Raw genomic sequence first — 26,542 nt, 5'->3', positions numbered from 1 at the left:
GCACCCTCCTGTTGATGCTTATGGTAATTCTCTCTACAACAATAGCACAGACTGTACACACATAATGGTAATTTTGGAGTAGAAACATATCAATCACAATTTGTACATATAATTTTGGAAGACATAGTGTGCTATACAGAATCTCCAAGGAATGTGTTTGTTTTGCCAGGAAATAAAATGCAGCTCTACATTTAACGTTACTGAATGCATCGCCACTGTGTTTTACCCTGCATTCAAACTCTCTGCAAAATCAGACTTAGATATGTCTAAATTTGATAACTCTTAACCATGTGGAATCTCAGCCCCTATTCCAAAATGTTCCTTTTTTTACACAGCTAAAACCAGGCTTTTCTTTTCTTAGTATAACCTTCTCTGCTTCAATCTCCTAATCTAACTAAGGGTCATAGTAGGCTAATTATTAATTTTCCCCCAATTACTCTACTTAAACTCTAGAAGGTACATAAATTGTAACCTGTGTCTAATACTTTCCTCAGAGTTCATGTCATGGGACTAACTTAAAATGATATATTTCTTTTTTACTTCTACAGTAAAACTAAATCTTGGATAATATCCAAGACATACTTATCTTATATTAAACACTGCTCTAGGGTATGTGGCAATGTGGATGGAGACAAGAGTAAATACATCTATTACTCCAGTAAAACAGTCATTTTAATTAAATGTTAATTTCTTGCCTGTATTATTTCACAGTCTTTAAAGATATTTTAAACACATTATCTCTTTGTTTACGGCAGCCTTATGTGATAAGTAGAATAGGAATTATAGTCACATTTTATCTAGAAAGAAACTAAGACTCTAAAACAATAAGCAACCTGTCTAAATTAATATGCCTGGAAAAAGTTATTCCAGAGGTCTTCTCACTACACCATTAAATCTAAAGTGAGACCACTCATATGTTTGTGGATAAAATATAAGTAACAATCATGCATCAATTAACGATGGGCTTATGTTTTGAAAAACGGATGATTAAGTGACTTTGTTATTGTGCAAATATCATAGAGTATATTTACATGATCCTAGATGGTATAGCTTACTACACACCTAGGCTATACGGCATAACCTGTAAGCTCCTAGGTTACAAATATATACCACATGTTTCTGTACTGACCACTGTAGGCAATTATAAAACAATAGTTAATCTTTGTGTATCTAAACATAGAAAAGGTACAATAAAGATACAGTACAAAAGGCAAAAGGTGTTATCCCTGTATAGGGCACTTACCATGAATAGGGCTTACAGAACTGGAAGTTGCTCCAGAAAAGTGAGTGATTGATGAGTGAATATGAAGTTCTAAGATGCTACTCTATACTGCTGTAGACTTTATTATTTATTATTATTTTTTAGAGGTTTTTGCTATAGGGCATGCGGGCTCGCCAGACAGACAGAGAGAGACAGAGAGATAGAAAGTGAGAAATCACCCCCCAGGTGGGATGGCCACTCTGCAATCCCTTCTCCTCCATTCTCCTCTTGGGATCTTGGGCACGCATGCACACGTGCCTGGCGTGAGTTTAAGCCACCAGGTCTGGGATGCGAACCGTGGCCGACTATGTGGGAGTCCAGCGACATAGCCATTATGCTAACTGCTGGTCCCATTGTAGACTTTATTTTAAAATTTCTTTTTTTCAATAATAAACTTTAGCTTAGTATAAAATTTTTCTTTAGAAACTTTTAGTTTTTTTGTTTGTTTGTTTTTTTGTCTTTCCTTTTTGGCTGTTTTGTAATTACACTTAGCTTAAAAGACTAACATGAAGACTCCTCCATTGCAACTGAGAACTAGTGCTTTCAGGGAATAAGAGAAATGAAGATTTTCTACTGAAAATTCAGTCTCCAGTCCCCAGTCTCGAGTGGTAGGGCACCCCCTGTATCCTTCTCTCTGTCTCTTTCTCTCTCTGTATGCTCACTTTTTTGTAATTTGTATTTATTTAATTTTTTAAGGTCAAGTATTCTCTTGACTTTCAGATCCTCCTTTATCTTGCTAATAATCCCTTTCCACCCTTCCCATTTAGGAGAGGCAAGGGGAAGCCTTCATAAGAAGACTGCTCCATTGAGCTAAGAGTACATACTCATCACCAGAGTCCATTGCACCCAGCATAATATGATTGGTAAAACTTATATCCTGGAAGCCAGCAGGTGGTGTCATGGTGAAGGCAGCTGGATTCCCATATGGCCGACTACAGTTTGAGTCCTGGACCTGGTGACTTGAAAATCATGTTAGATATGTGTGCATGCATGCTTAAAATCCTGAGAGGAAAATAAAGGAGGAAGGATTATGGCGTGGCTGTCCCTCTTGAGGGGGGGATTTCTCATTTTCTCTCTCTCTCTGTCTTTCTCCTCTCTGACACATACCCTATGGAGGGAAAAAAAAACATTAAACAAATAAAAACAACTTACAGTCTACAGTTTAGTCTTTTGGTGGGGTTGCCTCAGGGACTAGGTTTTGTCTTGACTGCTTTGGAGGACTGAAGAGATCTGGCATACTTTATGCCTTGGCACTGAGGGGAAAGAAAGAAAGAAAAAGAAAGAAAGAAAGAAAGAAGGAAAGAAAGAAAGAAAGAAAGAAAGAAAGAAAGAAAGAAAGAAAGAAAGAAAGAAAGAAAGAAAGAAAGAAAGAAAGGAAGGAAGGAAAGAAAGAAAACAGAAAGAAGGTTGGGCATTTTGCTGTTGCTTCAGGTTCCTCACAGTACAACAAACAGCACCAGAGTCAAGAGAACTAAAGTTCTTGAAATAGAAATGGGAAAATTCCTTTAATAAGAAATTTATATGCACAAGATCAGAGAAGAAATATCCACAGAAAAAGTTTAAGAGACCCTTAAAATCTGTAGCTGAGCTGATAGGTAACTCTAAAGAAATTAAAATATAATCTAAAAAAATACGTAAATAAATTTCCAAAAGACTTACCCTATAGAAATTGAGATATATAAATTCACTGACAAAGAGTTTTAAAAATCTACCATAAAAATGCTCAACAAGTTCAAGAAAAAAATACAAGAGAAAAAATATTTTTATTTTATCAAAGTGATAGAAAAAATAAAAAACAACACCTAAGTTTAGATATAAAAAATCCAGTGTCTGAAATGAACAATTAATTCACTTATGAAGTTCAACAGCAGACTTAACTAAGCAGGAAAGTGAACTAGTGAACTTGAAGGCAGGCCATTTGAAATCATCAAAAGGACAAAAAGAAAAAAAGAATAAAAATGAAGAAAGTTCTAGGGATTTATGGGTAACCATGAAATGAACTAATATATACATTATGGTAAGCTCAGACAAGAAAAGAGAGAGAAAGGGTAAGAACCTTATTTGAAGAAATAATTATTAGAAATGTCTCAAGTCTAACAAAGGAAATGGAAATCAAGATACAAGAAGCCCTATAATTTCCAATGCAAGGAACCCAAAGAAGTCTAAGACATAATCAAAGCAACAGGAGTCAAAGACAGGGTCAGCAGGTGGCATGAAGGTTAAGGCAGCTAGATTCCATGTGGCCAGCTGCACTGTTCAAGTCCTGGACCTGGCAGCTTGAAAAACACACTGGGTATGTGTGTACTCATGCCCAAAATTCCAAGAGAATGAAGGAGAAAGGATTGCAGCATGACCGTCTCTCCTAGGGAGTGATTTTTCACTTTCCCTCTGTATCTTTTTCTGTCTTTCTGCAGTGTACATGCCTTATAGCAAAAACCAAAAGTATAAAGAATCTTGAAAATACAAAGAAAAAGCAAATTGTCACATATAAGTGAATTCTTAAAAGATGATTTTTCGGAGGGGCTGGCAGGTGGTATGGTTAATGTGCTGGACTCCCACATGGCTGTGGTTCAAGTCCCAGACCTGGTGCCTTGCTTTGCTTTCTCATTTTCTCTATCTCTGGTCAAATTAAAAATAAAAATTAATAAATCAACTTTTTTAAAAAGGCTATTATCAGATTACCTAGTTGAAATCTTGCAGGCCAGAAAAGAGTAGGATGATATATTTAAAGTGCTAGGAAGGAAAGAAAAATAAAACTGTCAACCAAGAATACTATATCTGGAAAAACTATCCTTTAAAAATAAAGGAGAGATAAAGATTTTTCTCAGAGAAACCAAACTAGGGGAATTCACTGCTACTTGACCTGTCTTTCAAAATCTGCTAAAAGGAGTCCTTCAAGTTGAAAGAAAAGGATATCAAATAGTAACACAAAAGTGTATGAAAGTATAAAGTTCATTGGTAAAGGTAAAATACAAACTGATAATGGTAATGCAAAAATAGTTGTTAATTCTGAAGTAAACCTTAACAGAAATAAATACAAAAGGCAAATAAATATAAAAGTGTCCTAATGGATGCATAACAAGATGCAATTTATGAAATCAATAACAGATAGTGAAAAATGGGCAGAAGTAAAAGTGCACAGTTGTATGAAATTGAAGTTAATTTATCAGCTCAAATAAGATGTTTTAGCCCCATAGTAACACAGTGGAAATAATAAAGAAGATAAATAAAATAAAATGAGAAATAATTCAAAACAAACCATTACAACTAAAATCAACAAATCACCAAGGAATAAGAGGAAACAAATACAAAAAAGCTATAATACAGATAAAATAAAAGTTAATAAAATGGGAATATTAATAGTGAATCTTTATCAAAAACTATTAATGTAAACTGGTTAAACTCTCCAATTAAAAGATACAAAGTATCTGAAGGAATTAAAATAAAACTATATGCCATCTACAAAAGCAAACTTTAGATTTAAAGGCAGACATAAACTGAAGTTGAGAGATAAAAAAGCTATCCAAAGGGAGGGGTAATCCAAAGAGGGTAGAAGAGAGGCCAAACATATCAGAAAAAAATAGACCTCAAGTCACAATCTGCAACAAGAAGCAATGAAGGACATTGTGTAATCATAAAAGGTTACTTTATCAAGAAGATACAACTTTCATAATAGAACGGTTGATACAGAAAATCACCAATGGAACAGCAGGTCAAAGGAAACTAATAGACAAATACAGGGCGTTCCACCCAACTACAGTGGAATATATATTCTTCCCCAGTATATACAGAACATTTTCCAGAATAGATAATATGTTGAAAGTCCACAAAATAAACCTTTTTTAAAAAATGACAGCTAAAGTTGTACATATTTACTTGTACAATTATGAACATCCATTTTGCTATTTGGTACAATTGGGCTACACATAGATCAAATATAATATGTCTCTAAGACCAACTCTTTACACTTATTTAAATTCTATAACTAAAACTTTGCCATTGGAGATAGACCTGAAGATACTGACTGTTGTAACAGGTATTCAGACTGTTGTTTGGCATTTTGTGTCATTATTTTCCAGAAAGTGACCTTTAATATTCCCTTCTTCTGGTAGTAGCCTCAGTATTATTATTCTCGCTACTATAGAGGCAAATTCTTATATTTCCTTGTATTTCTAATGTTTCTTGTCATCTATGGATTATACAATGTCCTTTTGTGTGTATTAACAAAATGCAAATCAACTTTTGGAATACAGTTATGATCCTAGACTTAAGTATATATTTTTTTCCAAAATTGAGCAACTCTCTTATGTACCACAGTTCTTTAAATAACTACTAAGATAAAATTGGCATAACATGTATATGCTAAAAGTGTAGAATGTAAGTTTTGAAATATGCATTAGCTTGGAAGAGTATTGCCAAAATCAAGACAGTGAATATATCTGTCACTCCTCAAAATGCTTTCTTCTCCCTTGGTAATTTCTCTTGTTCTATGCCTAATCCCTCCTACCCAGTTTAGCAGACAATCATTGATGTACTTCTTGTCACTAGTGAATTGACAAGAAGCTGACCAATGCATTCTTTTATAACTTTAAATAAATGAAATTATGCAATATATGGTTCTTTTACTCAGCATAATAATTTTGAGATTCATTCACATCATTGCCTGTATAATAGTATATTTACTTTAATGGAATAATAGTATTTCATTGTATGGATATACCATAGTCTGTTTACTGTACATCTGTGTGTGAACATATGTGTTGTTTCCAGTTTGGTGCTATTATAAATAAAGATGCTGTGAACACTTGCTTACAAACATTTAATAAAAATATAATATTTCTTTGATGGAAATATTTATTTCTCTTTGGCAAATACTTATCATTACTTTATCACTTGACAAACGTATGTATAGAATTTTTAAACTACCAAACTGTTTGCCAAAGTATTTGAACATAATTAATATGAGATACTAATACATGCATATTATCTCAGTGTTTGTCTCAGATAATAAAGATACAATGCACAGTTCACTTGAAAAGATGAAAGAGCAGAGGCAAATATTCACATTTTAAAGAAATACTTAGGAATCTATCAGCTTTCTGTTAGGTTTTTCTGTAATTTACCAGTAGCCACAATAAAAATAATTACTCTTTTTTTTTTTTTTTAATAGGACACATGTGCTCACCAGAGAGGCAGAAAGAGAGGGAAAGTGAGAAATCACCACCCAGGCAGGTGGCCATGCCTCAATTTCTTCTTCAGTCTCCTCCTCTTGGGATTTTTGGGGATACATGAGCACACACATACATTCAGTGTGATTTTCAAGCCACTGGGTTCAGAACTCAAATGGCAGATTTGGCCCAATCCAGCACAGTAAGCTCACTCCATGACACCTGCTGGCCCATCAGTCAAAATTTTAAATAGCTAATATTTAATGCTTAAACTATAACTTTTATTTATTTATGGATATGGAAGTTACACATTAGGTACAGTTCAAAAAGTAAGTAAATTAGAAAAAAGCATAACTTTGTATAAAAAAGGAATATAACTAGGATGGTTCTAATGCATGAGGTGAGTTAGAACAATCTGTGTACTTAGATCAGGTTCACACTTTCGTCTCTTAGATATATTTCTGAAGAATTCAGAACAATCAAGAGTGCTCTGAGTCACTAGCCAGACCAGTAATTTTGCTTCATCTTCCATCAAAAGACAGAGTATGCTTTTCTTAAGATATAATCTGATATTATTTCTGTTTTCAAAGCTTGCAGGGGATGAGGGCAATACTCTTTGGGATCAGAAATTATCTGGTGTATTTTATTCTTACTGATTAATCTGACTAGCACATGAGTCAACTCAGGAGTAGATCCCTATCTATAGTGTTTGTGATTCCACTCCAGTTTCATCCCTTACTACTCTGCAAGGCACCTGAAGATGAGCAGTGAGTATTCTGGTGTCTTTGCACAGAGGTGAAGGCGTTAGAGAACCATCATTCTTTACCTTTCTTGGGTGTCATTATCCATGATATATAACCACATAACTCCCTATTTATGGTAAGTTGAATTACATAATAAAATTCAATTCCTCATCATTTATTTTATCATGATTATAGAACACATTCATAGACTTACATGATCATACAGTTGGAGGACAACTCAATGCCGCCCAAGATACAATACCTCAATATGTTAAGGTTATTACTCTGGAATTTGCTTGGGAGTATTCAATATGTAGAAGGTGATTTCTTTCATTGAGATAAACTTTACCTCCTAACCATTTCCTTCTAACTAGTAGGAAGATTTCCTACTGCTACAGAAGAGGCTAAACAGAGAGAAGGCTGTAGAAATATCATGCAGAGTATGAGTTTGAATCAGAGCTCCACCAATTTACTTGTCCAGATAATATTTACCTTTTGTTTCTTTATCTTGTGAAATGTAAATAATAATAACCACATCTTAGAGTTACCTGAAGACTAAAGGAAATTGTTTTAATGTATAGTCCCCAAGTGATAACTACTGGTTTTATATGAGTTACTTTGTTCCCCTCAGTGAACCTAATAGCTTAGTGTAAGTTGGAAAGATGAGGCTTTTTAGCTCAACATTTAAACATTTAATTTAAAAGTATTTAAAATCTTTTATTTAATTTAATTTATTTATTTACTAATTTTTTATTTTGACCAGAAAGAAGGAGAGAGAGAGAGATAGTGAGAAAGCAAGCCACTAGGTCCAGGACTTGAACTGCAGTTGGCCATGTGGGAGTCCAGTGGCTCTAACTACCACACCACCTGCCAGCCCCAATTGTGCTCTATTTTTAGAAGTTTCCTGCACTGATACTTTTAATGGAAATTGAGAAGCAAAAATTAAGTCATTTTATTTATCAGTTTCTTTTCACTCATTAATTTCTAAAATCTCAAACAATGTCTCAGCACTATCATATTTTTTAAAAAGGAATTTTACATAATGGTACATGAGACATTTTAATAACTGTCTTGCCATACTTTTTCAGTCTCTTTTTCTATCTCTCTATCATTACATACTGACTTACCGTTTACTGTGATCTATCACAAATCAGTCATATTCCAGAAAGACATTCCCAATAGAATCAATAGTAAGGACCATTAAATCCTGGTCTTGTTGATTGTGGAAGAACTGGGATAAACTCATCAAATCCAATGAGAACACTGGTGGATTTGTGTTCATCTATCTGCTCTAATAGTATGTGCGTGTGAAGTACCCAAACTCTCACTGCTTGCCTACTGTCAGAATCTATTGACAACATGCTTAATCACTGAGTTCTCTGCATTTGAGACGCTTCATTTCTTTTCTCTGGTATTTTTAAAAAATATATCTTACTCCTACCTTTCAAGCTACCTGCAAAGCTGTCACTTTTCTGTTATGCACTTCTTTTTCCAAATGTCTACATTTCTGATGGTACCTGATAATTCAAATAAAATATAGCTAGCATCCTACTCTTAGAGAGTACTTTCAACTTAACCAATCTGGCTTTATAAATTTTCAAGTTGTCAAAGAAAAAAAAATTGGGGGAGGGGGTTTCTTACTATAATTAAGATTGCCAGTTGCCATGGGACAAAGTGAAAGTCCGAGGCAAAATGAAAATAGAAACATTCAACATTTGTAATTTAGAATTCTGTTAACAAAATAATGATCATCATAAAATTATCATTCTTTGTTTTGTTCTCTCTTTTCCTCTTGATTAACCACTTACAAGAATTATTAGCTACCAATAAGAATTTTTTTGTGAAGGATTCTATGACTCCCTTTATCTTCTGACAAGTCACCCAGTTGAAAGAATGACTCTTAGAAAAATTAGGTTTTCTCAGGATGAAATAATAAAATTTTATTCAATACCTCAGCGTATTAAGGTTTTCATTCTGGGATTCATCTGCCTTGTATGTTGGCCTGAGTAAACACTGCCTGTTGCACCCTCTAAATCAGCAAGACTTACCACTTCCACTTGCCAGATACTTTCTGAACTTGGGCCTTTTACACTCCTCACAACTACTACCTAGTCCAACATACATAATTTTTCTTCTGGAATACATTTGTCATCTCGTATTTGGTCTAGGGTTCTCAAATACTTTATCATTTATGCAGTGATCAGAACAATTTAGTATGTAGATCCAGTAATGCATAGCCCTGATTAAACTTATTAGGGATATGCATTACTCTCATTACCCTCAGAGGAAAGTGCAATTCCTACTTTTAGCTCCTGGGTCCTTCATTTGTCCTCTTCCCCCACTGGGTACTCTTCCCCTTTCCCTCTCCTTCACTCACAGTCTGCAACACTGGCCTTCCAACTTTTTGTGGAATATGCCCAGCTCATTTCTAACTGAGGCCCTGGGATGCATTTTTTGTGTTGCTGGCTTTACTTCTTCTACATCAAAAATATAGTCTTCATCTTAATTATTCTCTCTCCTCTTGCTTTAATTTCTTTCTAGAACTTTTCATTCTCATCATCTAGAAATACTATACAAATTTGCAAACTTGCTTACAGTGTCTATAGTCTGCCTTCCCAACTAGAATGGGAAGTACTCATGGTATAGTCTTTGTCTTACTCATTACTGTTCACCAACTCAGCTCCTCCACTCCAGTTTAAATTAGTGTCTACTACAGACAGTAGAAGAAAGATCTCAGACATGAAAGAATGAAAGAGCAGCTTGTTCAGTAAATTTATAAATGCATTACTATGGTCCCTCTGAAAGATTGTTTTAGGGGCCAGCAGGTGTTGTGGTGGTTAAGGTGCTGGATCACACATGGCTGACTCTGTAGCTTGAGTGCCAGACTCGGTGCACAAAAAATAAATAAATAAAGTAAGTAAGTAAGTAAGTAGGCAAGAAGTTGGGGAGCATTTCAGTAAATTATGCAACCTCAGTAAATTAATATTTTAATAGATGCCTTGTGCAATATTGGTCTGTACTTTTAATCACCTGATGATGCTACTTCATGAAATCATCTGTGTCCCCTTATCAGGCTGAGCCAGGCCATTTCACATCAATTATCTGCTTTTAGGTGTGATGTTTGATAGATTAATAGCACAGTTTTCAAAATTTTGATTTTTTTAAAAGTCCAGAGTATTCACCAATTGTAATTCTATATAATAAGCTACTTATATTTTCATTTCTTAAAACATATCTATATAGGCAAATATTATAATTACAACAAGCTAAGCTTTCCAAGTTTGTAAGTCTACTGCTAAAAACTTTTTTAAAAGACCTTCTCTTCAATGTGGTGACTTTAGAGAACAACTCTACCTCTTTTACACAAAAGCCTTGGGTCGAAGTTCCCTCCTTGTGTCAATTCCTCAACAGCAGCAAAAGTTAAATTGTCTACTTTATACCTAATAATAGTTTTTCTATTTTCATGCCTATTTATGTATTGGTTTAAAAAAAAAAAAAGCACTTAACTAGCTTTCTTGAAAATTTTCTTTCTTGCCCCCTTTTTGTTTCTGAGTTCTCTACTTATGAGTGGGTGAATATAATATTTGCATTTTATGGGAATTTACCCTTTATTCTCTATACATCATTATCTTTTAAATTCTCTTCAACCAATCAGAGAATGAAGACAATTGTTATATACATGTAATGATGAATTTAATACCCAAACAAAATGTATAATGGTTCAACATATATGCTGAAATGTCACACTATTATATTACAGAATTGTAATTGCAGAAATTAGACTCCCTAACATACAAAATGTATTAGAATCTTTTAATGTCATGAATTAAAAACAAAAAAATAATAACAATAATGGAGACTCTGAGAAAGAAAGGTCAGGAAGAGCAGAAATAAATATCAGAAAGAGCCAATGCAAAGAATGTGAGAGATGACAAGACCCGTGTCAAGCAGGTGACCTGGGCTTCAGGCTTAAAGGTAAGAATAAGAAAGCAAAGAAACATAAATGACCTAACTACTAAAAACAAGTGAAAACGGGCTCAATAACATAGCCTCTTACTCAGTCTCAGAATTTGCTGTAAATATTATTTGTTGACTAAAGGTAGTAAGGTCTTTGTTTCAACTAAACATTTTAGCATTTTTTCTATCTGAAGTCTCTTGAGATAGAAAAAAAATAATAAAATAAAGGGCTTGTTTTACCAATTGGTAGACTGAGACATATCTTAACTTTGATGTTGTGATGATCTTAAAATCTCAAATCAAACTAGTGTCAGACAAAAGCCTGCCGAGGCTTATTATATAACTTTAATATATTCCAGTGCTGTGTATGAGTTGATTCCAAAGCTGGAAATAAGTAGAGTGCAAGTTCATAGTGGCAAATAATTCTGATTGCCTGCTCAGCTCCTACGTGCAGAAGGGTAACTGACATTTAGTATACACTCAATAAATATCAGATAACTGAATAGATCAAATTAGCAAGAAAAAGGTGTTAGTCTATCTAAAAGCAAAATGAACATTATCTAATTGTTTATAGAAGGTTAAAATATCGATTATCCACCTCACTTGAGAAAAATATGTATTACTTTAGCTAGAATAAGGTCTAGAATTTAGAACTCTAACTCTACCTATTTACCATAGAAATTACCTAATTTTAACTTAGGGCTTCTGTAGAAAGTATTTAAAAGCATTTGAAGCCATTTGAAACACTTGCACGGTGTTTGATATATAATAAGAATGCCCATTTCTATTTCACTTTTTAAACATTTTATTTATTTATTTTAATTTCCCAGATGGGATGTCCACTTGTGGAAAAGAGATAGAGAGGCCAGCAGGTGTTATAGCAGTTAAGGTGCTAGACTCCCACATGGTCAATCGTGGTTTGAGTCCCAAACCTGGTAGCTTATAAATCACACTGGGTACATGTCAACGTATGCCCAAAAGTCTCAGGAGTAGAAAGGATTGCTGCATGACCATCTCTCAAGGGATAATTTCTAACTTTTCCTCTCTCTCTGTTTCTCAGGTGAGTGCACCTGACCTATAGCAAAAACATGAAGAAGAAAAAAAAAAAGACAGGAGTAAAGGACAGAGAGAAAGTTAAGGTACCTCTCATGGGGCATGATTATTCCACAATGCCTTTTCCTCCATTTCTCCCTTCCATCAGGATTTTGAACATGCACACATATGCACCCAGCATATTTCTGAAACCTCGAGGTTCAGGGCTCGAATGGTGCAACAGGCCATGTGTAATCCAGCTTATATAACCACCATGCCATGGGGTGGCCCTCTACTTTTAAAAATGGAAAATTAATTTAAAAGTAGGCATATCCATACTATAAAGGGCTATTGATATTAACCTGAGGTCTATATAATATAATAGAAAACGTATAAACTTTTGTATTAGAATACCCTTAACCTCAACCTATTAGCTATAGGGTATTAGAAAAATCACTTGGCCTTTCTTAACTTGAATGTTCTCATATAAAATGTAGGTGACATAATAAGTACACACAACCTCATAACTTCAGTGTGGATGTGAAGATAAAATAACATGTCAATCTAAAATGTTTAAGGTTGTATTAGATACATTGTAGATCTTCATTAAATAGTCTTTAATTATGCCACATGTGGCCAAAGCAGCAGGACTCATGAACCCTCATATGATATTTCAGGTGATCTATTTTTTATTTTTTGGAGAGTTTTGTTTGTTTTTTTTGTTTGTTTGTTTGTTTTGCTATAGGACGTGTGCGCTCGCCAGACAGATGGAGAGACAGAGAGATAGAAAGCAAGAAAGCACCCCCCAGCGGGGATGGCCACGCTGCAATCCCTTCTCCTCCATTCTCCTCTTGGGATCTTGGGCACAGACGTACACGCGCCCGGCGTGAGTTTTAAGCCACTGGGTCCAGGACACGAACTGCGGTGGACTACGTGGGAGTCCAGTGACATAGCCATTACGCTAACTGCTGGTCCCAAGTGATCTATTTTTAAAACCACAGAAAACATATGTATATATAGCTATGGAGTGCAAAGGTGTGGTGTTATATGACATTATTTAACTATAAGAGTCATTTTATGTGTTATCCTAGAAAGAAAGAATTTAGAAGGCTAAAGCATCAAATCTGACCTAGACCACTCAGTATTTCTCTGGTAGGCAAAAAACAATTTGAGAAATTCAGCACTTATTTTACATGGCCAGAAGGCAAAGATTATCTAATAGTGACAACAGAAGTATGGAATATATTGAATAATTTTACTGCAGAAGATTTTCTCAAAGCATTTGACTTTCTAAAGAGTATATGTCCTACTAGATTCATTCAACCAGTCAATGACCACCTTATTTCAAGTCAATCAAAAGTGATGTTTATAGTGCCAGAACTTACACTTAGAAAATATTAGTCATATTACTATTGAGTCACTCATGTTTTTTCTGGTTTATAACTGTATTATTAAATTGGTTAAATGGAATGTGTATGTATATATATATATATATATATGCAATAAAGTATCAGAGAATGAATGGGTTAATGAAGCATTTCTGTCAATTTGACAATTTACACTTTCTCCAAGTTTTTCATTTTAGACCAAAAGAGAGAGTAATAAAATATTCATTAACTGCACTGAAGCCCATTTATAGCAGATGGTCTCTGGAGGGTAAATTTCAAAACATTTGCTAGAGAGCGCTGTGCAAAATATGCAGTTGTCCTGACACAGCAACTAGTGTGAAGAATGGCAAATGCAATAGTTGTTTTTAGTGAGGGAGACCATCCATTGTGAATCATGATGTAGCTACATTTTTTTTTTCCTTTAGATTATAAAAAGGTTTAGAGTCAAGTGCACTGTTGCTTTTCATTTTGGAAACTTTATAGATATGCAAAAAAGCACAAAATCTGTCCAGTCTCATCAAATATTATGATAATTCCTGAAAATTCTAAGTGAATCTGCTTTTGACATTCTTTAAGTTCTTAGAGAATTAAGATATTTGAAAATACATGGTAATAGTTTACAGGTATTGCAGGAAAAGGAAGGAAGAAAGAAAATTTTATATACATGGATAAATTAATGGGTGAATAGATGCACAGATGAATGTATAAATATATCAGGACTTTGAGTAGGAATTTATTTTGGTGCAAAAATATTTTAAAGCCATGCATAGTGTTTTAACAATATGCATTTTTCTTAAACTTTTGAAGGCCTCCTCGAAGACAGTTATATTATTTAAAATATAAAAATCATTATAAGATCAAAATTCTGAGCAGGGAATAAAGCAAAAGATGAATTTGCTCCAAGTCTCTAAGAACCAAATAGAAGTAGATAAAATCTAAAATAAAATGGACATTTTCCATTTTACCCAATTGCCTGTTTGTACCAATAATTTTAGCTCTGGCAAAAAACACATAACATAAAATTTACAATGTTACTATTTTTAAATCTATAGTTCAGTAATGTTAAGAAGATCCTCATTATTGTGCAAATAATTTCTAGAACTTTTGCACCTTTCCAAACAGAATCTCTACTGTTGAACAATAACTTCTCAATTCTCTTTTTATCCAGCCCTTGACAAGTACCATTCTACTTTGTTTTTGTGAGTTTGACTACTTTAGATATTTTGTGTAAGTGAAATCATATAGTACTTGTATTTTTTTTTTTTTTTAGAGAGGTTTTAGCTATAGGGAGCATGTGCTCGCCAGACAGAGAGAGACATAGAGACAGAAAGCAAGAAATCACCCCCCAGAGGGGATGGTCACGCCGCAATCCCGTGTCCTCCATTCTCCTCTCGGGATCTTGGGCACGCATGCACACGCGCCCAGCGTGAGTTTTAAGCCACCGGGTCCGGGACGAGAACTGTGGTTGACTACGTGGGAGTCCAGCGACATAGCCATTACACTAACTGCTGGTTCCCATATAGTACTTGTCTTTTTGAGATGGGCTTAATTCACCTTGCATAGTGCCCTCAAGGTTCATTCATGTCACAATTTGTAAAAGAATAGCCTTCCTTTTTAAGGCTAATCATATTAAATTGAATCATACTAAATTGTATGTATATAGCACATTGTTTATCCATTTATCCATTCATGGTCATTTGGTTTTCTTTCACTTCTTGGCTATTCTGAATAATTATTAACATGAGTGTGCAGATATTTTTTGAGACCCTGGTTCCAATTCTTTTAGATATACTGTATATCCAGAAGGGAGATTGTTGGATAAAATGGCAGTTCTAATTTAAATGTATTGAGGAACCACCATACTGTTTTGCATCATTTTACAATTCTACCAACACTGCACAAGGGTTCTAATTATTCTACATTCCCACCAATGCTTATTTTCTGTCCTTTTGATATTAGCTGTCCTAATGAGTGTAAGATAGTATCTCATTGTGGAATTGATTTGCATTTCTCTAATGATTTGTTCTGCTGAGCATCTTTTCATTTGCTTGCTGATCATTAGTATATAATCTTTGGAGAAGTTTCCATTCAAGTCTTTTGCCTGTTTTTAATTGGGTGTTTTTTTTGTTGTTGAGTTTAGGAATTCTTTATACGATCTGGAATTAACCTCTTATCAGATGTATGATTTACAAATATTTCTTCACAATCCATATTGCCTTTTAATCTATTGTGTCTTTTGATATACACAAGATTTTTAGTTTGATGTAGTCCCTTTGTTTATATTTGCTTTTGTAGCCTGTGCTTTGGATGTCATGCCCAATAAATCATTGCCAAATCTAATATTATAAAGCTTTTCTCCTATGTTTTCTTTTAGGAGTTTTATAGTCTTCGGTTTTATATTTAGTTTTTTAATCTATTTTGACTTAATTTTTGTATATAGTATAAAAGTCCAAATTCTCTGTGACCAGCAAGTGGTGTGATGGTTAAGGCACTGGACATTCCCACATGGCTGACCACAGTTCAAGTCCTGGACCTGGCAGCTTGCTTTCTTACTTTCTCTCTCTCTCTCTCTCTCTCTCTCTCGTCAAATTAAAATATGTGACTGAATAAATAAAATGAAATAAAATAACTCTTTTAAATAAAAGTCCAAATTCTCTACTTTGCATGTGGATATATATTTTTCTCTCTTCTCTACTTCTTCCTACCCCATGAATATTTACATAAATAGACATTTTTTAAAGTTTATTTATTTAGTGAGTGACAGAAATGAGAGTGGGGAGATAAAGAGAGAAAAGAGAGAGGCACACTTAATAGGGCCTCAACACTATTAACACAATCTCAGCCAACCCTGGATCGTGAGCATACAAGTACCTGACATACTCAGCAAGGTCTCTGGACACAAACACAGAACCTTCCCATATGGGTCAGCCCTGCAGAGCATCATGTATTACTGCTGCACCACCATGTAAACCCATATATTTTTAATTAAAAAATTGTGATCAGCAGTTGGTGTATTGGCTATGTCACTGGATTCCCATGTAGTCGACCACAGTTCCAGTTCCAGACCCAGCGGCTTAAACTCACGCCGGGCGCATGTGCGTGCATGCCCAAGATCTCAAGAGGAGAATGGAGGAAAAGGGATTGTGGCATGGCCATCCCTCCTGGGGCGGAATTTCTTGCTTTCTGTCTCTTTGTCTCTGTCTTACTGGCAAGCACATGCACCCTATAGTAAAAACCTCTCAAAAAAAGAAGTTAAAAAAAAGATTGTCACCTGCTATTACTCCTTATTTTTCCTTCTCATGCTGGAATCTATTGTTTAGAATATTACAGTCAACCTCTCAATGAAAATTATTGTGATATAATAAACACTGATTCAGGTAAAGAATAAACAGAAGAAGCAGATGAATACTTGAGACAGGATTCTTCTCTTTCTTCGATAATATACAGAGAAAAATGTTACAAATTTTGACATAAAAAAAGTAGTATTTCTAAGCAACATTTTTTTAAAATTGTGGCTGCTCCTTAACAGATTGTCTAATGTAAGTCTCAAATAGAAAGTTATTTATCATTTATTTCTTACAGAAAGAACAGAAATAAAGAAGACATTCAATGCTTGATTTATGAAGTATAAATACTAGTAATAGAATATTGCATTGTACATGTAAAAGAATGACAACTTTCATCTAAGACAGTGCTTACATAATAGCAAGACCTGTTTGTACAAAAGTGGTGTAAGTTAACTATAAGTAAAAACTCTCAATCTTGATATCACTATATTTAAAATATATAGTCTTGAGATGTATCAAGAAGTAACTATTATTGAGACTTTATTCTCTTTTCTATGTGGAATCAAATTCTCTATAGGGTACTTTACATGACTTTTAAAAGAGTCTGTTGGTAGGCAAAGTTCTTTTTACTGTGATCAGAAGACTTTCAAATTGGTGGCAAAGGAATTTGGATATTCTCAGAGAAAAAGAATCACTGAGTTGGGCATTTGAAGTTAGGTTTAATGGTCTAATTTCATGTGAAAATATAGGTGCAAGCTCAGACATATTTTGATACAAGTATCTGGGGACTAGATATTGAACTAAACAATTTACAGACCTTGGAATAAGTAGAAAATTACTCTTGAAACCATGTTAAAAAGTAAATGTAAAATTGATCACATTGGAATAAAAATCATCATGACTAGAAAAGTATTTTCAGTATGTATGATTTCCATTTAAAAGAAAATTATTTTTTACATCTTGGATTACTTGTATATCATACTATCATTTAAAAAATAATTTTCTTCTTCACAAATTTGTATTAGGCTTCTAAGCAGAAAAATGTATCAGAGACTTTATTAACTAAAGTATGCTAAATCAATGTTCTATGTATCAAAAAGTGTAAGGAGACTATAACTGATAATCAAATTCTAATGCTATAGCTTTCAGTCAAGGCGACTATATTCCACAAAATATTTGATCATGTTTTTAAAATATTCAAAACGTTTTTGTTTTCTTCCTGAAATTTATTTAAGTATATTTGTATGAAATCCCAAACATTTCTGATACATAGCATCAATTAAATATTTGTTTAGACCATATGATTTTATAATGTTACCACTTAAGAGAAAGGAATGATTACTAATATGTGTAAGCAATTCATCCTAATATAATTTACAGACAGGGAAGTAAACCAACCAGAATACAAAACTAACTTTTCACACAGATAAGAATTTAGTCTGTGACTTTACGTTTATTTATTAACCTAGAGTCTAACTTGGTCTAATGTTAATATAGGAAATATATGAATTTTTTAATTGAAAAAATACTTTCAAAGTAAGCAGAGTAGAATACTTATGTACTTTCTCATTAACTTTGCCTGATTTTGAGAGAATCTTGTATAAGTGATCCACTCACAAAATTAAGAATGTGAAAAAATTCCAACTAAACTTTGTGCCCTTTTGTATCAATATTAAATGATTTTATGCTGTTCTGTGAACTTTTCACAAACATTTTTTAAACAATTAATGGTCTTTATTTATAAGGACCAAAATTTCACATACTACTTTGTTTTTTTTTACTTTATCTTTTTTTAAATTTATTTTTATTATCATCGTAATCTTCTTTATATTACATTGGATTACATATAACTTTACAGTGGATTACATTGCTTTTTCAAAAGGGAATGCCATGAATGTCAGTCAATACAGAGACTCTAATCTCCCCACTTCATCATTCAATATTTTTTCAATGTTTTTCCCGATCATTATTATTATTATTCTAATTTTTTTAAACAGTCAATCACTATTTCTCATTTTGCTTGTAAAAAGACTTTACCCATCATGAAATACTTCTCAGACCAATCCAGTTGAAAATACTATATAAGTCATCATCAACAGGTAATAATCCATATCTGTTTCCCACTAACGTCCTGCCTCTCTGTTTTCTCGCTATCTTTCTCTATCCTCTTCTCTTGCATTGTTTCTTTTTTTTTTTTTTTTTTTGGAGAGATTTTCGCTAAAGGGCAGGTGCGCTTGCCAGACAGAGAGAGACATAGAGACACAAAGCGAGTAATCACACCCCCCCAGGGAGGGATGGTCAGGCCGCAATCCCTTCTCCTCCATTCTCTTCTCATAGGTGCTTGGGCACACATGCACATGCGCCTGGCGTGAGTTTTAAGCCACCGTGTCGGGGAAGCGAACCGCGGTCAACTACGTGGGAGTCCAGCCACATAGCCGTTACACTAACTGCTGGTTCCCCAGGCCTTCTTTTTAAAAAGTAATAAAAATCAAATTTCGTCAGGATGTGCAAAATAAGAAATTATCCAAGTATATTTCCTCAAAGGCTAAAGTCTTCTCATAGTGATATGAAATGCTTTTTTGGGGGCAGGGGGGTGTGTGGGAGTGTTTTTGCTACAGGGCACATATGCTTACCAGAAAGACAGAGAGAGACAGAGAGACAGAAAGCGAGAAACATCTTCCAAAGGGGGATGGCCATGCCACAATCTCTTCTCCTCCATTCTCCTCTCTGGATCTTGGGCATGCATGTACATGTGAGGGTGTGAGTTTAAGCCACCGGATCGGATCTGGGACTCGAATTGTGTCGACTACATGGGAGTCCAGCGACATACCTATTACTCCAAATGCTGATCTCTGAAATGGTCTTTTGTAATTACATAAAATAAAGAATTTTTACATAAATAAATTCATAAAATAACTAACATATTGCTTTATTTAATGTTATGTGAGAGTTCCACTGCCTTCTAACCATAGCATAACTTTACATAAGATCATAGAACTTAAGAACTGGAACAAAATCTGGATATAATCTTTAAAGAATCTGAGGTCACAAAGCCTTAGAAACAAAAATTAATAAAGAATAAGGAAACAACAGAGATATCATTCAAAACCCAAAACTCTACTTTGAAAGGATGAGTATCAAACAAACCTATTGCATAATACCCAAAGGGAGAAAAAAATGGAAAATCCCAAGTAAGTAAAATACAAAATGAAAAGGGGACATATTGAACTTAATAGCAGCAGAGGTTTTTTTATAAATCATCAAAAACAATACAGTGAAGCAGTTTATGTTAGTGAAGTAAAAAACTTAGATGAAAAAATTCTAGAGAACCAGCAGTTAGCGTAATGGCTATGTCGCTGGACTCCCACGTAGTTGACCACGGTTCGTGTCCCGGACCCGGTGGCTTAAAAAACTCACGCCGGGCGCGTGTGCGTGCGTGCCCAAGATCCCGAGAGGAGAATGGAGGAGAAGGGATTGCGGCGTGACCATCCCCCCTGGGGGGTGATTTCTCGCTTTCTGTCTCTATGTCTCTCTCTGTCTGTCTGGCGAGCGCACGCGCCCTACAGTGAAAATCTCTCCAAAAAAAAAAAAATTCTAGGAAAAATACAAATGATTGAAATGGACACAATTTGAAACAAATAACCCAATGGATGACTGCTACTTAAAAGATGTAATAAAAAAAATCCTCATAAAAGATACCTGGCCCAGATGGATTTATAGGCAATTTATACAAAACTTGGGGAAATAGATACTTTACATACAATCTGTACCAGAGAAAAAAAGAGAAAATAGTCTGTCACAATTTATAAGGCTAATAAAACTTTGATATCACAGCTAACAATAACAAAAAAAGCATACACCCATATTTTAACCAGCCTCACTTATAATTAGAAATGCAAAAACAATATATAATCCAAAGTGATTTATTCAAGGTTTACCATTTAAAAATCTATAAATTCAATGCATTAATGCTAACAGATAAAAAGAGAATCATGGTAATCCTAAAAGAGTTTCCCTTATTAAAAAGATCTAAAGTTCTTCTATTTTAATCACCTCTATTCATTACAGGTAGATTATCAATATGTCATAATAAGTATTTGAAAAATAGTGTGATAAAAACCTGAAAGTGGTTTTCCCCTCAACATAATTAATATTTAAAATGGAATTCTGACTACAAATATTACTTTTTTGCCTTCCTAATCACTAGGTTTGAAATGCCACCAAGAAATTTCAAACAGGTTCTGATTAAAATTTAATAAGAAATATGCAGTTGCCAAAGCTAGAACATCTTTATTGCTGACAACCTAAAGATAACGAGGATTATATTTTCCAAGTTAACAACCAGGGAACCAGCAGATGGCATAATTGTTTTTTTGCTGGATGCCCACATGGTCAACCGTGGTTTGAATCCTAGAACAGCAGTTTAAAACTCATGCTGGGTGTGTGCGTGCATGTCCCAAATCTCAAGAGGTGAATGGAGGAGAAGGGATTGTGGCATGGCCATCCCCCCAAGGAGTGATTTCTTGCTTTCTGTCTCTCTGTCTCTCAGTGAGCACATGCTCCCTATAGCAAAACTCTCTCTCTAAAGGAAAATAAATAGTAACAGCTAGGCATAGTGGCACTTGTCTATAATCTCAGCTGTTCAGGAGGCTGAAGCAAGAAGAGATTGAAGGAAGATCAAGTTCTAGGCCTGCCTTGGTGCCCTGTCTCAGGAAAAATATAAATATATAATTTCAATTTCCCAATAACTTTATAGAACTTAATCCTATTAAAATAGTATTGATTACATAATTCTCATTAACAAAGTTAAGCAATTACAGTAGCAAAAAGGAGCTCTAATCAACAAGAGAGCTCAAAAGTAAGCTATTCCTCTCCTCGTTTTCCTTCTCTGTGTTAAGAAACATAACTGGCTAACTGAGACACAAAGTTATTAAACCTGACTTAAACTGCTCATCTAGATTTAAAGAACATCAACTCAGAAAAATGAAAAGAAATTTTTAAGTAACACTGCAAAATTGAATGATTGGGTTCCCATGAGATGAATGACATTAAGTGGAGGGATCTGCATATGGGTGGTTAAGTCACACTCTTGCACCCACCAGTTAGATTAATCATTTGTAGGGAATAGCCAATCTTCATTGAGAACATTCAGTCTCTCATAAACATGAATGAATTTGTTTGGGAGGTAACTTATATTTCTTGCTGAAAGTTCATACTCATTTCCCAAACTTTGTGCAGATAATTATTCCTCAAGTTTAGGGCTTCATCTCATCTAGATCAATTTAGGTTTTTTATTCTGTACAAAACAAAGAACTGGTTGGCTGCAATTTTTCTTAACTATCAGTGGATTTAGCAATTATATTTGCATAGCCTTAATTGCTTAAATCCTTCACCAACAATTATTTTGAAAATACAATCAAAAGATTAAAATAAGAATGCAAATATAATACATAATAGTATATATCCACCAAATACCAGGAAGGTCAAACGTGAAAGAAAAATAACAGTATAAACATATTACATATTACATCTCACTGTTTTACTTTTCAAAATGTTTAAAGACTTAAAAGCACTATATGTAATAAGACTATATTTGCAAGGTACGAATTACTTTTTTCTCCTTAAAATATAAGGCATTACAATTTTAATTCTCTTATTTCTCAACTTAAACCAAATAATTTGTTTTCCTTAAATAAGGCTTATACAAGAAAATTTCTGTCTTTCCATGAAGAATTGTACACTAAAATGGAAGGTAAATTTTATATTCATTCATTAGCTGTGTAGCTTATAACTTCATTTAAAGTATCTTTTCTTTAATGATGCTTCAATGATTGCCACAAGTATTGTAAATGGCAAAAGCATAAAAGAACTCAGTTTATAATGTTAAATTGTACATTCCACAATTGCTTCATCAAAAAAAGTTAGAGGAGTTTTTCATTTTCAAAATTGTACATATCTAAAATAGAATTATATACATGCTGTTACAGATTTACAGAAAGACACGACTATCTTTCAAAATGATAATTATTTGTTTTTGTTTAAAAAATAATCAGATTATTTTGAAATAAATGAAAGGAATAAATATTGGACATATATACATTAAGGGGGTTTTATATGAAAAACATTAAATAGAATGAGTATCACTTGAATAAGCATCTTTGGCTAACTGGTTCAAAATCTACAATCTTCATATTATATGGTAAAGATTATCATGGTGTTTATTACAGCTGTAAACATTTAATGGCTGATAATTAAACAGCATCCTTATTGAATCTTGCAAGATTTAATTAAACATTAACACACTGCAGATGTGAGATTTAAATTACTACTTATAATTACATGTAAAACCCAATTGTTAATATGGTCACATAGAATTCTAAGAGAAATTTGCTATTTTCTCTCACTTCAAACTATTTTTGTTTTGACTTTCTTACTCTTTTTTATGAATTATACTAACAATGGACAACATAATAAATATGTCAATAAAAATGTGTTTATGAATGTTGGTTCTGCATGAAGGAATATTGTCTCAGAACTATTTCCTTAGTATATTGATTCTAAACATATAGCAAAAGAATAAGAAGAAGAGAAAGAAGAAAGAGAAGGAGGAGAAGAAAAAGAGGGGGGTGGGAAGATAAAAAAAGAAAATAGAAATAGACCCTAACCTAACTACAAATAATTCAAATAAAAGAAAATTTTTTGGATAGATTTGGTTTAAAATTTTCGTTTAGATTCAACATCATATTTAACACATGTGTTTGCATAATAGTTACAAAAAGTGAAGAATACAATACAGTATTGATTTAAATGGAATATTTATTATTCCATATGAAAAGCCTATTAAATACTGAAAAATTTTAATATATCTTTATTCATTTTCAAAGATGTCTTTGGTGTTTTTATCCACGCAACATATAGGAGATGCACTGAACCTGGAGTATTTTGTAGTTGATTATTCATACTAACTGATTACATATATCATTACTATACCTTCTTTAAGAGTAATCACTAAACATCTCACTGTAGAGTGCAGGAAAACAAAAATAGAATGTGCCAATGATTAAATTCAATTTACACCATTCTCCAATCCTGTATGTAATGTTTTAAGATCACAAATGTTTACAATGAAAATCTCGTCAGTGAGGACTCTGAGACCAGAAATGCAAATGGCTAATGTTCAAATGACTAACAAAGAATGGCTTGAACCTTCATATTTCTTATTTCCACAAGCATAAAGTCACAATTTATTTTTAGTAAATTATGGGAGTGAAATTCACCCTAATATCTAAATTAATTATCCTGGTCATTCCTGGTTAACATTTCTCTTGTTACTATTGTATTGCAAAGAACTACCAAATTTAAATATCTGCAGGTGGGCTGAGAAGAAACAATAAATAACGTATTTCAATGAGATATAATTTATCAGATCATATACGTTTACTATATGCATATATAGTATCATAATTTACCATGGCATTTTAAAATAGATGAAAGAATCTCAAACTAACATTCAAAGAAAAGATTCTGATAACTAAAATAAGAGTGTCCCTAGCAATGGAGCTGTCCATGGCTCCATATGCATGTGATGGTTTCTTATTTACATGTCGCTCATGTTTATGCATATTCAGAAGACTACAGCTGCTACCCCATTCTCCAGAAATCATAGACACCGGTCAAGTCTACAAACAGCTACGTTTGAGCCTGTAATGTATTTATCATAAAAAGCTGGAAGCTCTAATGGTAGGGAGGAGGGAAAAGTGGCACAATTTGCTTTGAAAAGATAACAGACATTTTTCGAAAAACAAATACTGTATATTCAATTCAGTTCCTTTAGGTGCTTTCATGTTATAGGAATTCTGCTGGTGATGAAAACAGCATCCAGCCAATCAAATAGCGTTACCGTAGTACCATCCAAAGTAGAAGCCTGGTGTTTAAAATAACCCTGATGAATTATTCATAACGCTGATGTTTATGCAAATCAGAGAATCATGCATCCACCTGACCACCAAGAGAAGAAAAAAACACAGGGGAAAAAACCCTACCATGCTTTTAGCATTCTCCAGAACCTATGTAATCAAATGATAATATTCTTTCATTAAATGCATCAAGGAATTACAGTCCTTACCTGGTTAGTTTGTAGGGCCTTCAGATTTTTCTGGATGAAATAACTGACTGTGCGTGCAACCAATAAAACTGAACTGAAAAGCTGATTAAGGGCACTTACTTAATGCAAAGCCACTCACTGAATATTCATATGATGTCTGTGTTTATGCAAATTAAAGCAAAAGAAAGCTCAAGGGGATTGGTTGCCATAGCCCACAAATAGTGTGTACAGCAGAAAATATAGAGAATAGTGACAAATAAATCTTACAATTCATAGCTTTGGAGTAGAAAGAAGAAAAGTAAAATATTAAAAAGCCTAGGTGAATTACAGTTTTAAAGTGTTTTATTTAATCGTATTACTTTGGACTATTGGCTATTCTTACCATGTAATGATCTATAATTATCTTAATGCCAAAAGATACTGTCACTTGTTTGTCAGCTTTATTTATCCTGCAGCCATTTAGATGAGCAGATTTTTTAACATAGAATAGTAAAGAAAGAAACAAACATTATAAAAGTGTAATTCAATATGATAATAACCAAACCCATGGCCATGTAGTGATCTGTGAGTGGTAAAATCTTACTAGGGAGCAAAGTGTCTAATGGAAATCTTCAAACATTAGCTCCTTGCTTTCTTAGTACTAGTAGATATCTGCTTCATTTGAAATGGAGATTATTTTATATTAGATGAGATACTGTGAAGCTTTTGGCCAAAAAGATTCTGGCATATACAGCTTTAAATTTCAAGAATTTTTGCTTTTGGAACCCAAATGCAATAATGTTCTCTGAAATGCATGCTAATGTGTAGTGTCCTCATCATGAAAAAATGTGAATCCTCATGTATGTATGTGAGAACCTATTACAAGCATTGACATGACTCATAATATTTAAATGATACAACACACGTCTGGCTTAAAATGCTTTACACTGTCAAGGACCTTCCCCACTTTTTATTTCTTGAATAAATAAAAAGTAGAGATGGTAAAAAATGCGGGAATGTATCTGATAGATTCTCCTTTGCTCTCATTTATGTCTATTTTCTGGAACATACATTCATAGCTTCAAAAGTAAAGAGGCCAGTGCTCTCCGTAGCAGTCATCATTGACTGAAGAGGATTCATAATTTTCCAATATTTTCCTAGTAATTCTCACATCCTCACTCTACAATTGCTTTGGTCTCCTCCATACAATGCAATACATTTTAAAGTACTTTTGAGAAATAAAAATATTTAAAGTAACTTAAGCATCTATAGAAAGCTGGAACTACATTTATCATAAATGCTAGGAAGACTAGATCCAGTTCCTGAACACTGTTTTCCTAGAAAAGATTTAGAAAGAGATTTCTGGGTGGCACCTTATGGTTGCCTAATTACAGCTCTCATGATTACAAATTATTTCCTTTCTTTTAAAGATGCTCATTGGCTTTCCATGACAGTAGGCCTTGTATGCATATTTATATACATACATATATATTTTCTATAAAAGACACTTACTTATACTAATTAAAATGTCCTTAAAATTCTCTTTTGCTAAGTTTCAGAATTGATTTTAAATACAATATTATTGAAATTTGTAGAATTAAGAATAAAGTTCCTAATATTCCA

This window comes from Tupaia chinensis, unplaced genomic scaffold, assembly GCF_000334495.1.
Source record: "Tupaia chinensis unplaced genomic scaffold, TupChi_1.0 Scaffold145147_1, whole genome shotgun sequence".
Taxonomy (NCBI): Eukaryota; Metazoa; Chordata; class Mammalia; order Scandentia; family Tupaiidae; genus Tupaia; species Tupaia belangeri.
Note: the sequence above shows the minus strand (reverse complement) of the source record.